General features: G+C 37.1%; 1 pseudogene; it reads right to left on the reverse strand.

Moving 5' to 3' along the window:
* Positions 1-429: 429 nt before the first annotated feature.
* Positions 430-1,147, reverse strand: LOC138171095 (calcyclin-binding protein pseudogene; annotated as a pseudogene).
* Positions 1,148-5,900: the final 4,753 nt, after the last annotated feature.

Consider the following 5,900-nt stretch of genomic DNA (forward strand, 5'->3'; position numbering starts at 1 on the left):
CAGCTCCTCCTAAAATATCACAGTTGAAGAACTCATGACTAAATGTCCCTGCCAATCCTGAAGGAAAAGCAAGATTACTTCAATGTAGGTTCAAGCCCTTTAATTGTGCAGATGAACACTAGAGATAAGGAATATATAACTTTTTAATTAGTAATACTTTTTTTTTGACATTGAAATGAAGAAAAATTGACCCTTTCTTGCATACAAAAACCAGGGCACCAAGACAACCTTCTGTGAAAGAAGTGTTTTAAAATAAGCATGTTTTATTTTAAATAAATCCTCCAGCATTAAATGAAAAGAGTTCATATTCTTCCCCTGAGAAGAAGGGTGTGTAAACAATCTACTTGTCAAATACATCTGTGAAGTTCAGCAACAATCCCTTATAGGAAAGGATATTTCCACACTGGTGGCTGAAAGGACATTTTTGTTTCAAAATGCACTTTCTTCTTCGTCTTGTTTCTCTCTTGACTCTACCCAGACTTTATTAATAGTTCTCTTCATCCCATCATCTCCATCTTCATAAATTTTCTTCAGAACATTCATCAGCCCCTCACTAGGATCTGCTCATTATCAAAGTAAGATTTTTTCCTTCTCTTTGCCTTCTTTCTCCACCTGGGTCAGGTAACCCGATTTCTGTCCCTGCTTCTTTTTGCACAATACAAGAACTCTGTCAGTCTTGATCTTTCTTAAACTACCTTTCTAGAGAGATGAGCTGCAAGAGGTTGTTTTACCGTCCCAGACTAGTTATTCCCGTTAAGGTTATTTAGAAGAACCTCAAATGACCTTTCCATGAACTGCATCTGTGAAATCTCTGTGGGGATTTGTGCTGATGTAGATTTTCACATATTTATTTGACTGATCTTATCCATAAATGCTGACTTTCACGATGCACTCACCTGGAATGGGTGTAACCACAGCTGCTGGTTTCTCATTCTCAGAGGTTTTCCTTTTTCCTGTGCCTTATGCTTTGTCTTGCGCTTGATTTCTTTCTTCATCATGGTGTTTTCTGCTGTTGGGGGTATCACATACTCTTTTCCTCCTTTCCCAGCAACTCCTTAACTTCTTCCAGGTCTTTCCTTAGCTCCTCCTCTGAGGGCAGCGGCCATGGCTGGCCACCACCTCCAGCTCTAAGGTGAACTGTGATCATGCAGAGGGGAGGCCCAGGAATCCCACACGGGAAGCACACCGCTTCTAGAGCGCTGAACACAGTGCGGGTGTGCAGGGATCAGAGGTTCCCAGGACTCCCTCTAGGTGCTCGGGCCCAGAACTCTCAGTGAAACGTGCCTGCCTAGGGAGAAGAGACCGCCCCGCCCTCCATGGCCCTTCCCTTCCGCTAACCTAGAGGCCTCTGGAACGGTGCAGAGCCACCCACATGGAGTCTCCAGCAAAACCTCAAAAATAGTGCCTTCTCCATCAGATAATAACTCCCAGATCCAAGCTTCCTTATTCCAGTGAGTTATCTGAAAGTAGGAGAAACATTAAAAATATTTTGTAGGGAAAGACAACTATCACTACTATTTTACCATGGTAAAAATAATACAGCATGTGTGTGCACCATATTTAATTTTTAATCTGTTTGTAAGCATACCTTATTATTATTTTGTGCCTTTTGGAGGGCAATTGGGGTTAAGTGACTTGCCCAGGGTCACATGGCTGGTTTTTGTGTTAAGTGTCTGAGGCCGAATCAGAACCCAGGTCCTCCTGACTCTAGGGCTGGTGCTCTATTCACTGTGCCATCTAGATGCCCCTGTAAGCATACCTTATGAAGGCAAAAATGCTCTTCTTGGCTTTTTTTTTTTTTGGAGGGCAATTGGGGTTAAGTGACTTGCCTAAGGTCACACAGCTAGTTTTTGTGTTAAGTGTCTGAGGCCGGATTTGAACTCAGGTCCTCCTGACTCCAGGGCTGGTGCTCTATTCACTGCTCCACCTAGCCACCCCTAAAAATGGTCTTCTTAACAATTTATTTTGTTGAAAGCTATCACTTTAATTAAACCCTTTATAAGGGTTTAGAAGTACCTTCCATGTTTTTTCATAGAAATGTTGAATGTGTCCATCCACCAGAAGGAGGGAAAGGAAGAGTTTATTGGTGCCCTCTGGAAACAGGGGAGAAGGATGTGTCTGTGTGTATCTATATCTCACTGGAAATATTTGAATTGAATATATTTAAAAGTACAAAGTAAAAAAATAAGCAGAAATTTAGAGGAGTTGTTAAGTTCTGGACATTACAGGAACCAAAACACATGTTGAAATAAAACAACAGACTTTAATTTTGAAAGGCTAAAATATACACTTGTGTATACATATATATATATATACATATCTACATAAGTTTGTAAATGTACATGTATGCATATATGTGCATATATACATATGTAAACATATTTCAATAACTATATTTCTAACTAGAATGAAAATGCTTTTAAATCAGATTGTAAATTTTGCATGTTTAGAGTAAATCTAAATGCTGTATTATATTTTATAAGCTAAAAATGTTGCAAAAAGTTTTAATTATAATATAATTAATCTACAACATTCTGATGTTTTGTTTTATTTTCTGCTTCCCTTCTTAATTAAACTGCTTTTAATGGCTATTTAAGAAAAAAAAATCCATGTCAGAGCATTTACTTTATTAAGCAAAATAGTATTTGAACAGTGTAAACCTTGAAACGTGCCTAACATATGCCTAATTGCTGTAATGCTGTTAAAGTTGTTCATTAGGAAAAATAATAATGCAATCACAATCAACAACTAATTATACCAGAGAAAAATAGTGGTAAATAAGACAAGTGCCTGGGTTCATTCATTGATATGTTGAGGGACAACAAAACTGTGTTTTAGAATTGATTTCTAGAGGGATAGAAAGAGGCATAGTGTGTGAATATGAAGTCTTATTATACACGTTTAAAGAAATCATTTCTCCTCAGCATCCACAAAATTTATTATTATTCCCAATGTCACAGCCATTTCTGGATACCCTTGACTCCTTTCACCCTATTTCACCCTACCCTTTTCATTAGCAAAGAAAACTAGTTAAAAAAAATATTACAGATACATCTGACAGTGTATGAAAAAAAAATCTGCACCCCTAGTTTCCCTGTATGCACATGTGCACCTCCTAGTCCCCATCTATCTTCACAAAATATATGGAGGTAAGGAGTAGGAAAGCCTTGCCTGCACAATACATTTTCCTGAAATGATATCTATAAGAGACACCTTTTCCATAGACAAATATTTCAGGAGTCTGGTCAAGCAGTTATAGTCGGTTAAATTTTTCAAGTCTGGTTTTCTTCTCACTTAGCCCTCACCCCAAACCTCTACACTTGGCTCCAGATGTTAAGAATGAGTATCTCTAACATTAATTAGATACAAGTTGTACAAACTGCACATAGGATTGAGTTTTGCAACAAAAGCACTCTGAATGATAGATGATTGAGGGTCCAGTCCCAGGAGGCAGTTCAATCCCCTCACCAACGAAATCCTGCCTTTGAATATCAGGCAGGATCAAGGATTTGTCATCTTTTCTTCAAAAGGATGTACGACTCTCTTCCCCTAAATGCCCTGCCCTGACACATCTTTGCTCACAAAATGATAATTAAATCAGCAAGACAGTTGCCACTGTGAATGATGTGAAAATATACTATCTTGTGACTTCCCACAAAACACCTGTGATTCAGGATTCTTAGAAAAGTGACCATTCACAAGTTCTTTCCTTGATTTACTGCTTCCCACCCCTTCACAAGTCTTAAAATCTTTCTGTGTTCCTTTCCAAGTCTCCTTCATCTTCCATTATTCCACATCTAAATCTCCATGTAATTGTTGAACATTAAAAATAAAACAAAATAAAAAATAAACTGGTCTTTTCATTAGGCCTCTTAGTCTTAATGCTCCTTTTAGTTCTTTGTAATCATGGAAACCTGCCTTCTTTCCCAAAAGAGAAGACCTATGGTCACCTAATCTAATATTAAGTGCACTTCCCCTCATAGCAGCACCACACCCAATGAGCCAGAAGTACCAGTAGGCAAGTTTCCTGCTCCTCACTATAGCTTTAAGATTCTTCCTCTTGTATTATAACCAGTAACCTCACCCCCTTGAAGCTATACTCTATTTCAGATAGATCATCTTACCTAGATATTGGTGTAAGGTCCTAAAGTTCAACAAACCATCTCTATCCTTTCTAAAAGGGCTCAGGTCCTGGGTCTCAGTTTTCTTGATATATATAGGGGTGGAGAACCTGTGACCTTGTGGCCATATGTGGCCTTCTAGATCCTTGGGTGTGACATTTTGACCCAGTCCAAGTTTTACAGAACAAATACTTTTATTAAGGGAATTGGTTCTGTGAAGTTCAGATTCAGTCAGAGGGTCTCACTTGAGGACTTAGAGGGCTGCATGTGGCCTTGAGACTGCAGGTTCCCCTGAACAGCATTTGAAACTCTTCACTATTTCCCCCAAGATACATTGTTTACTCTTTTGGTTTCATTGTGCTCTTTTCTCATAATTTATTTTGTTTTCCTTTTCTACCTTGCCATTTATTTTCTGTATCTTCTTTATAGGGTCACCATCTCTCTGCATGGAGATACTCCAATATTTTGGCTTTTTCTACTTTACACTCTTTCCTCTTCTATGATCTCATCTAGTCCCATATGTTCAACAATTATTTCTATGCCATTCATTATAGCAAAGACAATAACATGCTTAGAGTATCTAGGTTTTCCCATCACTATCATTCCCTATTCTTCATTTCAAATATCCTGTAGATTCAGCTAGTTGCTAAATCTTGTGGATTCTAGCTCGACACTAAATCTCATTTTTTATTCCTTTTCCCTCCTATCTTCATGGTCCAAGTTTAGGCCCTCATCACCTCTTGTCTTGTCTAGTCTATAAAAATAGCCACCTAATTGGTCTTCTTGTTTCTTGTTTCTCCCCTCTCTTATCCATCTTTTGTACAGCTACCAAAGTGCAACATGACTAAGGCATTTTGATGATGGTGATGATGATGGTAGCTAGCATTTATATAATATATACTATATGCCAAGCATTGCATTAAGGTCATTAATATATAGAGACTTTCTATTGTCTCTAGGATATAATTAAGAAAAACAAACCTCCAGTGTTTGACTTTTAAAGTCATTCACATTAGGGGTTCAGCCTAGTATCTTTATTATTTTCCTAAGAATAATCACTCCATATCTTCTCTTCCCTTTAATAGAATTGCAAAACAACAACAATAACAACAATAGCAACAAACCAGAAATAGCATTTCAAGTAGATCTTATATAAAACAATGTATAAAATTAAGTGACATAGGTGAGCCTAGCATATTTTTTATTGGACAGTTAAACAGGGATTATAGGAATCATTCATTGATTCCAGCTTTTTAGTCCTTTCAGATGAGAAGGGATCATGAAGCTGTGTTGATCTATATACATTGAGCACAAAATCATGATAACCTTCAAGCTGATTCAGAAACTTTTATTTGGAAATTTAACTGCGTATTTCAGATCACATTTATTTACATTAATGTAAATGTATTGTATTTCTGTGGTGCTTTATAATTTTCAGATGTCATTAAAACATAATTTCATGTTATTGCATTATAACTAAAGGGATTTTTTCTGTTTAAGGATGATTAAAATGAAGTCCAAAGAGATGTAAGGTTACATAGCCACTTGTGACATAATGGAAAAAGCACTCGACTGGTAATCAGAATAACTGGATGGCTTAGATTATGGTTCTGTCATTAATTCTTCTTATTTTTTGTGCAAATCACTTAACCTATAGACACCTCCATTTCCTTATTTCTAAAATGAGATGGCTGGACTAGGCAATCCCCCAAATTTCTTTTAGTTTTTATATTCCAAAAAAAACCCCACTATTTTTTCTATACATATAAAATGACAAAA

The sequence above is a fragment of the Petaurus breviceps genome, unplaced genomic scaffold (assembly GCF_028583685.1).
Source record: "Petaurus breviceps papuanus isolate PSGF00001 unplaced genomic scaffold, PetGlider_PUasm1.0 41, whole genome shotgun sequence".
Taxonomy (NCBI): domain Eukaryota; kingdom Metazoa; phylum Chordata; class Mammalia; order Diprotodontia; family Petauridae; genus Petaurus; species Petaurus breviceps.